Below are 11211 nucleotides of genomic sequence, written 5' to 3'. Positions count from 1 at the left end.
CTTAGACTTGGCTCAATACCACCTCACCTATAGGCAAATCCCTGACAGACCTCAGGCCCAGACCAGGACTGCCTTGCTCACTCACAGACATCTGCTAGAGCTCAGGCTCAGATCAGATCATCCTACTACATCTGCAGGAATCCAGATCCTAGGTAGAACCAAGTTCATCCCACCACCTCCAGATTGCTGTGGGATCTTAAGCTTGGTTCAGGACCACCTGTCTAACTTGCATGGGAACCCTGTCAAGGGTAGGATTGGTTCCATCCCGCCACCTAACTCCTCCACTGGAGCTCAAGCTCTCTGCCCAGAAGCCAGGCCCCAGGGAAAGCTCTGATGTTCCTGCCACCACCTGATGTCCTTAGGTCCGTAAGCTCTGCCCAGGACTGCCTCCACTCATAGGCAGACATCCTTGGGAACTCAGGATTGCCCCAGATCTGAGATGATGTCCTGCAGTGGAAGCCTGGGCACAGGATAGCCACAGATCCATTCTGCCACCGACAGACACCTGCTGGAACTCAGGGTTGGCCCATATCCAGCTTGCAAACCTGCAATACAGCCCACGCTCAGCATAGACCTGGGTCCATCCCTCTAGCTGCTGAACACCAACCCGAGCCCAGGAGCCTGGCACCAGGGAAGGCCTAGGATCTATCCACCACCACAACCTGACACACCATAAATCCTGTGGCTTGGCCAAGGACTGCCTCTGCTCATAAGTATATATCCTTGGGAGCTCAGGATCATCCCAGATATCCCAGGAAAACATGAGGGGGCAGCCCAGGCAGAGGGTAGTCAAAGATCCATCCGGCCACAGGCAGACCCCATATAGGAGCTCCAACTCAGCCCAGGACTTGCCAACCTTCAATAGTGCTGGGGCCCAGTAGAGGCCAGGCTTCCTCCTGCAACCTCGCAACCCAACCTGAGTTCAGGTTCCACCCAGGACCACTTCTGTCCAGGGACAGACACACGTTGGAGCCTTGGAAAACTTTGGACTTGGATTGCAAGTTGAGATGAAGAACCAAAATTCTCAAGCTGGCTAAGGGCTCTCTGAAAGAGGCAAAACTATTGCCAGTTGCTGGAAAACAGTATTTGGGGGATGTTCCTGTGCCTGTCTGCACAGCTCACCAGAGCTTAATCACATACCCAGCTCCTACAAGTCAATTAGGAGAAACAAATAGCCAATAAAAATGGGAAAACACAATATCGGCTGTTTATAAAAGAAGACATACCAAAATTTGAGATGCCTTTCTACTTCACAGTATAGTAACCCAAAGGAAACAGAAAGCACATGTGTGTTTTTGTCTATAAATTACAAAGAATGAAAAGATTAAGTAAAATCTAATGTTGACAGTGATGGAAAATGGAATTGTCAAGCTCTGATAAATGCAATACAAAATTGTCATAACTCTCCTGCACAGAAGTTTCAGAAAATAGGCCAAAATTTAGTGCATGCCTAGCTTAAGCCCCAAAATTTCAATTGAAATAAGTTATTTATTGTTATTGTGGCAATTTTTAAAATTTTACCCTGAAGGTGTCCATTGGAATCATTTCACATATATTTTCACAAATTTTTGTTGTTATTGTTGTTGTTTAAGAAGGGAGGGTATAGTTGGACACAATGCCTTTATTTTATTTATTTATTTTTATGTGGTGCTGAGGATCAAACCCAGGGCCTCTCCCATACTACTGGAGCACTCTACCACTGAGCTACAACCCTAGCCCCTCTAGTGTTTTATTTCTTAAAAAACACTTTTACATATCTGTATACATATTCCTAATAATTATATCTCAGAGACGTTTTTTGAAAAGTTACCACAGGGGCTGGGACTGTAGCTCAGCCACAGTACACTTGCCTGGCAAGTCCAAGGCTCTTTATTCCATTCTCAGCACCATTTATAAATAAATAAAAAGAGCTATCAATAACTAAGAAAAATATTAAAAAAGAATGTAGATGGTGCTTTCAAAAATAAAAGATAAAACAGCTGCAGTTGTACATGTTTATGACATGAGACAATTAACAAATAAATTTTTTAAAAGAAGTATGGTTCTATGGCACCAAAGAGAATCACATTATTATGCAGCCCTCATCATCATTTTCCATCCCCATGACTTTTCTACTCATCCATTAAACCTGTCCTCATTAAATACTATCTTGCCACTTTTTCCTGTTGCTAATCCCAGTAACTACTCTACTACTACCTGTCTGTAAGAAATTGATAATTTCATAGATTTATTTGAACACCAGAAAAGTACAAGAGCAATATGTGTTGCTGTACACATGTAAACATGCACACATACTCCTCCATATAAATAGAAAACATGCATTAGTAACTAAGTTTACTTTCTTGCTTCCCACATTCATGTTTAGAAATCCTCCTATATTGTGTAAACCTTCATTTGTTTTGGTCCTGGCCTTTGATGATTTACACATTTAATGCATCAGAGCCTCTGGAGTTGATTTTGATGTCAGTAATGAGATAGGTATTGGATTTCAAGTTCTTCCCTACATTATTAGGTATCTTCAAAATGGTCCCAGTACTTTGACTGAATAATTGGTCTTTCTCCAAATAATGGAAATGTGACCTTTGTGACCTTATAGAGTGTTTCATCTTTACAAATTTTTCCTGATCTCTGTTTGAAGTTCTGTACTCTGTTCCCAGTTCCCACACTTCCCATAGTACAATTCTCTATGTGAAGATACTGCTGCTGCTAAATCCAGGACTTATTTTTTTTCCAAAATGATCCTTTTGTGTTGGGCATGATGGCCTATGCCTGTAATTCCAGTGGCTTGGGGGATTGAGGCAGGAGGATTGCAAGTTGCAAGGCAGCCTCAGGAACTGTGAGGCACTAAGAAACTCATTGAGACCCTGTCCTCAAATAAAATACAAAACAGGGCAGGGGATATAGCTCAGTGGTTGAGTGCCTCTGACTTTCAATCTCTGGTACCAAATAAAATATTTAAATACACACACAAATGCACACACGTGTGTGCGCACATACACACACACACACATCTAACACGTATACTTCTGGGACTTAATACTTCAAAATGACTTTAGACCTTTGTTTCTCTCATGATACTTCTGAAAGTAAGATTTTATATAGATTGAAAAGAGGAAAATAAATAGCTGGTCAACACTGGCCACTCTCTGAAGTAATAGACTTTATTTATTAATGTGATTCTTTATTTTCTTAGTTCTATTTATGTGGAACCCAAAGACATAGGAGAACAACATATGAGTGCTGCATATAGCTATTTAATTGGATTTCAATGGGATCTTCCTATCTGGGTTCAACCACATTATTTCTTTTTATTTTATTTGGGACTGAACCCTGGGGAGGTGAACCATTGAGCCCCATCTCCAGCCCATTTTTTGTGTTTTATTTAGAGTCAGGGCCTCACTGAATTCCTTGTGGCCTTGCTAAGTCGCTGATGCCAGCTTTGAATTCCTAATGCTTCTGTATCAGCCTCCATGTGATAGGACACCAAACTCAACCATTTTCTTCTTAACCCACAAGACACATTAATTTGTGCATCCACACGCTCCTGTCATCTTTGTCTTCTTTCCAGACTCAACTGGTGGAGCGAGCTTTTCCTAAATGTCCTGCCTTTTCTTAAACTCTTAAGGTCCCTAAACTGTCCTCCTGTTCATAAGGCTGTTTTCCTGGAGGACTGAGCCTGAGCCAACCTGGGGGCTTCTGTATACAATTACAGCTAGTCATGATATAGTTTTCTGAGTATGGTCATGATCTTCTGATTCTCTGTCATAACCCCAAGCTGAAATCTCGAGTTGGGTTGTGCTGGTTGCACAAACCTTGCCATTTTTTCTGTGCTAAGGAATCCTCCAGGATATAAAAGAGGAAAACTGGTGAGGGGCCAAGCAATTTGCCAATTGCACCACAGTGCAGATGACTTCCAGCGCCATGATGAGAACTGTGTGACTGCCACAATTCTGGGCTCTGGGGACGCTGAGCATTATGATCCCTACCCTCATGGAATCTAGATGACACCCTTGGAGAGGAAATGGAAGGGACTAGAGCCCTAATGCCGCAAGGGGGCTGACATAGCCCTGCAGGCTCCCAAGGCAAGTTGTGGAATAAGTCGTTTCCAGTGGCCCCTGTGATCCCTCCTTGGTTTTTGGGTTTTCTATGGAGCAAGAAGGAAAATCCCTGGAAAATTTCACATTACAGGTTGAGATGGTCTGTCTTCTTTTTTTCCATTGTATTGAACATTAGTTTGTTCTGGCCACATGTTGACCAAAGTCCTAATTGCTGATCTACTTTTGAAACTTTTTCATTTGCTTTAATTAGTTATACAGGACAGTAGAATGCTTTGATGCACTTTGAGAGCTCCTATATGAATTGGGTTTGTATTTAAAAGGCCCCTTGGGCTGTTGGTTAAGGAGCAGACTGAGGAGGCCTAGTGAGGCCTGGAGAGGGACAGGAGGATGTTCCCACATGATGCTGGAGGTGGGATGGAGCCAAGCCTATATTGGACTCAAGCTCTGCCCAGGAGCCTGGCCCCAGGGAAGGTCCAGTTTCTAGCAGCTAACTCCTAACAAACTCGGATCCTTCTGTTCACCTAAAGACTGGCTCTGCTCACCAGCAAACATTCGTGGGAGCTCAGGAATGGCCCAGATTTCCCACTACAACATGAGGCCACAGCCCAGAAAAGGGTAGTCCCAGGTCCATTCAGGATCGCTTCTGCCCACAGGCGAACACCTTGTAAAGCTCAGGCTCATGCCTGATTCGCCGATGCCAGTTGCACAGGAGCTTGGGCAAGGAGAAACACACTTCATTCGCACCTCCAGACGACCCCTGAGGAGGTCAGGTCCAGGCTTGATCCTCCCCAATGAACTGCACCGCCAGCCTTGGCAGAGGGTAGTCACAGGTCCATCCTGCCTCAGGCTAATGCCTGCAGGAGCTCAGACTCAAGCCAGGAATGACTATGCCCACTGTCAGATGCCCTCCAGGGCTCAGGCTCCACTCAGCACTGACTCAGCCTACTGGAAGACACCTGCCAGAGTTCAGCCCAAGCCCAGTTCAGCCTCACTGACAGGTGTGGGAGCGAGTCCCAAGGTAGGCCTGGCTCCTTCCCGCTACAAGTTGACCCCCACCAGAGCTTCCATTCTTTTGTTTCCACTTGAAAGACTGCCTGTAGCAATTCCAAAAAGAAAGTCTAGTGGTAATTAACTCACTCAGCTTTTATTCTTTTGCCAAAAAGTTGTTATTTTTTCTTAATTTTTAAAGGAAATTATTGCTGGTGCTCTCTTCTCAGTTGTTAAATTGTTTTTAGTTTGTGTGTGTACATCCTTTTTCTTTGGAAAATTAATACATCATATCTGACCTAAAGTTTTCTTCCAAAAAATCTGCTGATGTTTTTCTGAAAGCTCCATCTTAGGAGATAAATCACTCTTCACTTCTTGTATTCAAAATTTTTAATTTTCATTTTATGTACTTATTTATTTATTTTCTAGTTGCTGATAGACTTTATTTATTTATTTATATATGGTGCTGAGAATTGAACAGACTTTTATTTATTTATTCATATGAGGTGATGGGAATCAAACCCAGTGCCTCACACTTGCCAGGCAAGTGTGCTTCTGCTGAGCCACAGCCCCAACCCATCAAAAATCTTTATTTTTAAATTTTGATTGTTACAAATTTCCTCACTTTGGGTCCTTTTTGGATTCATCTTAATTATTTTTCTTTGAGTTTCTTGAATTTGGGTATCCATTTTCTTTCTCAGAATTGAAAAAAAATGTCTTTTATTTTTTCAAATGAGTTATACTCACTCTTTCTCTTCTTTAGAGATACTTGCAAAACACATATTTGTCCTTGTGATGTTGTCTCATGAGTCCCTTACAGTTTCTTTACATTTAAAATTTTATATTTTTAATTTTCTTTTTGTTTCAATCAATAATTTAAAAAAATATTTTATTTCAATTGTTATTTTATTTGAATACTGTCATGTTGGCATTTTTACACTTTACATGCATTTTCCTGATTTTGTGTCTTTTTTTAATATTTATTTTTTAGTTGTAGTTGGACACAGTATCTTTATTTTATTTTTTTAATGTGATGCTGAGGATTGAACCCAGGACTTTGTGTGTGCTAGGTGAGTGCTCTACCAATGAGCCAGAATCCCAGCCCTTTTGTGTAGTTTTCTGCTGTTTCCTCATAACACATGTAGGTATTTTTACAAGGACTATTTTTCATTTCATGAAATTATTCATAGACCTTCAAAGTCTTAGGATTGGTCTTTGTAGAGTTATCTCATTTATTTGATTTATTTGTGTTTCTGTGTTTCTTCATGTGTCTTGTTATTTCTGTTATAATTTTTTGTTTTGTTTTTGCGTTGAAGAAACAGCTACTTCTTCCAGACTTTGTGAATCAGTTTTGTATGGGGGACAAGTTTCACAAATTAGCCAGAAATTTTGGAAGCCCCTTGGATCTTTTATGGGAGTGGTTCTTTTCTGGACTTGAAAAATGTTTTCTAAATTAGGTTTGCTGGTTTCTTTAAGAAAGTCTTGTACTCTCTTCCTCCCCCTGGTGTCTCATTGCTGTATGGTAGAGTCTGATGCTTAGACAATCCTTTTGAGCTCTCTCTGGTTCTCAGCCCAACTCAGGTATTGAAAGTAAGAAATTTCCTCATATGAGCCTTGAGACAAGTGAGACAAATCATTTCCTCAGACATCTGTGTCTCCCTAAACAACACCTACAATATTGGAAGCATATCCACCCTTCCTCCTAAGAACGTAGTCAAGAATTATGTTTCTCTTGCTGGGTTGGGCATGGGGTTGATAGCAAGTGAATGGAAATGGCCTTTTTTTGCCTCTTTAAATAAAACTGTGTATTCCTGGAATACTCCAATTTCATAACTGGCTTATGCAATGTTCTTATGGGATCATTGGACCATAATCTTTGTGTGTCAATATTTGTGAGGAAGTGAGGTCTGGGGCTTTATATTCTGAAAAATTTCAGACATCACTCAAGGAAAACATTTTTATTTAATAAAAAGTTGATACTAGGCTATTCATATTATAATGTGACTTTCATTCAAGTATACTTTCTTAAATGTGAGCTACATTGTAGCATAACATTCATTTTACAGGAAAGCTTCAATATACTTTGGCCACTTTTATCTTATGACCATTGAGTAACTACAAATAATAACATTTATGATATTTGTGGTTTTGTTTACATATCCTAAACCTTTTGGGTTTTCAAGTTGCAATATTCTTGTAAAATATGTATTATTTAAATTATTTTTCAATGCTGAATTGCTGAATGTATCCAAATAAAGTCATATGCATTCTCCAAATTTATAATTCAATTTTCTCAAAAAAGTTTAGTCAAATAGTATTTTTTGTGAGCCCTGAAATAAGGGAATCTGATGAGCACACTTAAGATTTTTATATTTTAAGGTGTTAGATTATAAACCAAATCTGAAATCAAAAAGAGTTTTCCATTTAATTTTTAATATTTGATATTTTTCTCTCATTGTTTTATTGAAAATATTTTGCATTCCTTTAATTTGTTCCTCAGAGCCCCTATACATCCTAGATTTTACCTTTTAATTCTATCCCATATTTCATGAAATTCAGCTCCTATTCTCATCTTTTCTCCATGATCAAGTTTCTTTGCCAAGATTATGTATATTACCTTTATTATGTCAATATCTATTTTTCAAATGATGTAGTCTGTTGGTAATGCTTTCCATTAAATTTTTAATTTGGTTTATTGATTCTTCAATTTCAAGAGTTTCCAAATTGTCCTTCTTCAAAATCTATATCTCCTTCTTGACATGATCTTTCACTTCTAATATTTTCTCTCTGATTCCAATCTTTACCTCATTTTTTACCTCTTATGTCTTCTTATCTTTGAACTTTCTAAATTTATTCCTTGACATTTCCTATACTGCAGTATCAGTAGAGTCTATTGTTGAATCATTCTGTTTTGGATGTTTTCTTCTCTTGTTTTTTTTATATTGTTTATGTATCAACCCATCTATTCAAATGGATCTGAAACAGTGGGGTTTCTACTCTACCAGCTTTTAGTTATCCTGTAATTTTCCAGTGCCTCAGAGATTAAGGGAAGTCAAATAACTGCAAAAACCTATGTATATAACATATAGGATTAAATTAAGTACTTAGTTCCTAACCAGTGGTAAGAGAAGTTAAAAATAGAGATAATTAAGAGTAAAGAAGAGTATATTAGGGAGACAAAGATTTGCAATTTCGGGGGAAGAACATGGCTGCCAGCGAAGAGGCAGCACATACAATGCCTCCGTGGTAAGGGGATCAGAGAGACTCATTAATACACCCACATGCGTCCTGCTGGGAAACTTCAAGCAAATTTCTTCTGAAAGGAGACCTTCCTGGAACTAGTAAGTTTAATAGGAGGTGTCAGATTGTCACAAAATACTGAATCTCGGCAACCCAGAGCAGGGGCACAGTCCCGCCGGGGCCACCGAAAGGTCGCTGCCTACACATTGCAGTGAGCATAGGAGCGGACACTAACCGCCTGGACCCCCGCGGGCGGGCTCTGTGAACCCAAGCCGACCGCTGCCCACACGCTGCAGCGTTCGTGGGTACGGTCGCTGCCTGCCTGGGTCCCCGCGAGCTGGCTCTGTAAATCGCAGCTGGCCGCAGGCCACACGCTGCATTGTTCTTGGGAATGATTGCTGCCTGCCTGGACCCCCGCGGGCGGGCCCTGTGAACCCAAGCCGACCGCCGCCCACACGCTGCAGCGAGTTTAGGAGCAGGAGCGGCCTGCCTGGGTCCCCCTGCAAGCTGGCTCTGTGAATCGCAGCTGGCCGCAGGCCACATGCTGTAGTGAGTTTAGGAGCAGGAGCTGCCTGCCTGGGCCCCCGCAGCCCGGCTTTGTGAACCGCCCACACGTAGCAGCGAACTTGGGAGCCGTTGCTGGCTGTCTGCCTGCCCCCCCCCCCCCCGGCTGGCTTGGTGAACCTCAGCCGGCCGCTGCTCACACGGTGCAGTGAACTTGGGAGCCAGCGCTGCCTGCTTGGCTGCTTGGGCCCCCGCAGACCAGCTCTGTGAACCGCCGCTGGCTACCGCCAAGCGGCCGCTGCCTACGCCCTTGCAGTGAGTGGGGGAGCAGGCGCTGCCTGCCCGGCCCTGAGGGCCCGACTCTGTGAACCTCCTCTGGCGGTTTGAAGCTGCAGACGACCACCCTCCACCTGCCAACCCAGTGCTGCAAACGACCCCTGACCAGCTCTGCAAAAGGCCCCGCCCACACAGCGAACAGCAGGAATGGAGACCCGCCCAATCCGGGAGGAAGTACCGCTGCACAGTGATTGACTCCCGCCTACTGAGAGGAGAAACTTGGCCCGGTGGGCATAGCTCCACCCACTGGAAGAGCAGTTAATCGAATTCTAGGACTGCATTTATAAAATTTTTTTTTGCTGTCTTTTTAAATGTTTTTTAATCCATCTTATTTTATTTTATTCTATTTTTTAAATCTCATTTTCCATTTCTACTATTATTATTTTTCTTTAAATCCCTTTTAATCTTCTATTTTTTTCTATCCTTCTTTTCTCCTGTCTTTACATTTCTTTTCAATTTTCTTATTCCCCCTTCATTGAATTCAACCTGCTTACTCTTATTCTCTTTAGGGACTTCTACCCATCCCTTCTAATGCCTTTCCTCCCAAGCTTCAAATATATTTATAGGAGTAAACAGTAACTCAGCAGTCAAACAGAACAAGAAACAATATGAACAGCATGAAAAAGCAAGGAAGAAAAGGAGTGCAAACAATGCAGGGCAGCCTAAATATTCAGGAGGATATAGAATCACCAGAAAAATGGTCATATAAAGAACTCATGGAACACCTGAGACAGATGGAACGGAACCTTAAAGAGGATACAAGACAGCAAATTCAAGCAGCGAAAGAACACATTGAGAATGTATTACACAAACAGATAAAGGAAGAAGTTAAGCATCTTTATCAGGAGATAGAGACTATAAAAAAGAATCAAACCATAATCTTAGAAATGAAGGAAACTATAAACCAAATTAAAAACTCAAATGAGAGTATCATTAATAGAGTGGAGCAAGTAGAAGCTAGAACGTCAGATAATGAAGACAAAATATATCATCTGGAAAAGAGTCTAGCCATCTCAGATAGGCTGGTTAAAAATCATGAGAGAAGCATACAAGAGATATGTGATAATATAAAAAAACCAAATTTAAGAGTCATTGGGATAGAGGAAGGGATAGAGATTCAAACAAGGGGAATGAGTAATCTACTAGATGAAATAATTACAGAAAACTTTCCAGAAATAAAAAAGGAAACAGATATACAAATTGTAGATGCATACAGGACACCGAACATACAAAATCACAGTAGACCAACGCCAAGACACATTGTTATGAAGATATCCAATATACAGAACAAAGAGAAAATATTAAAAGCTACAAGAGAAAAGAGAAAGATTACATTCAGGGGTAAACCAATAAGGTTAACAACAGACTTCTCAACTCAGACGCTGAAAGCGAGAAGATCCTGGAACAACGTATTTCAAACACTGAAACACAATGGATGCCAACCAAGAATTCTGTACCCAGCAAAATTAAGCTTCAGATACGACAACGAAATAAAAATCTTTCATGATAAACAAAAACTAAAAGAATTTGCAGCCAGAAAACCAGTGTTGCAAAGCATCTTGAGCAAAACACTTCACGAGGAAGAAACGGAAAACAATAACCAAAGCCAACAGTGGGAAGTACCTCAGTAAAGACAGACGGAGGGGGAAAAACTAATCATGGTGAAACAAACGCAATTAAAAAAAAAACGAGATAAATAATCAAATATGGCTTGAAGTACAAACCATATATCAATAGTAACTCTAAACATTAATGGTTTAAACACTCCAATAAAGCGACATAGGCTGGTAACATGGATCAAAAAAACAAATCCAACAATATGCTGCCTCCAGGAGACTCACCTGACTGGAAAAGACATACACAGGCTGAAGGTGAAAGGTTGGGAAAAAATATACCACGCACACGCTCCTCGCAAGCAAGCAGGGGTGGCCATCCTCATATCGAATAAAATCGACTTCAAGACTAAGTTAATCCAAAGGGATAAGGAAGAACATTATATATTGTTAAAAGGAACCATTAAACAACAAGACATAAAAATTATCAATATTTATGCACCAAATAATGGCGCTTCGAAGTTTATAAAACA

General features: G+C 40.9%; 1 pseudogene; it reads left to right on the top strand.

Moving 5' to 3' along the window:
* The first annotated feature begins 4752 nt into the window (after window positions 1-4752).
* The window catches only part of LOC144375680 (dolichyl pyrophosphate Glc1Man9GlcNAc2 alpha-1,3-glucosyltransferase pseudogene), a 34569-nt pseudogene continuing 28110 nt past the window's right edge, over window positions 4753-11211 (top strand).

This window comes from Ictidomys tridecemlineatus, chromosome 3, assembly GCF_052094955.1.
Source record: "Ictidomys tridecemlineatus isolate mIctTri1 chromosome 3, mIctTri1.hap1, whole genome shotgun sequence".
In the NCBI taxonomy this organism is placed as follows: domain Eukaryota; kingdom Metazoa; phylum Chordata; class Mammalia; order Rodentia; family Sciuridae; genus Ictidomys; species Ictidomys tridecemlineatus.
This window is presented reverse-complemented; position numbering and strand designations above follow the sequence as displayed.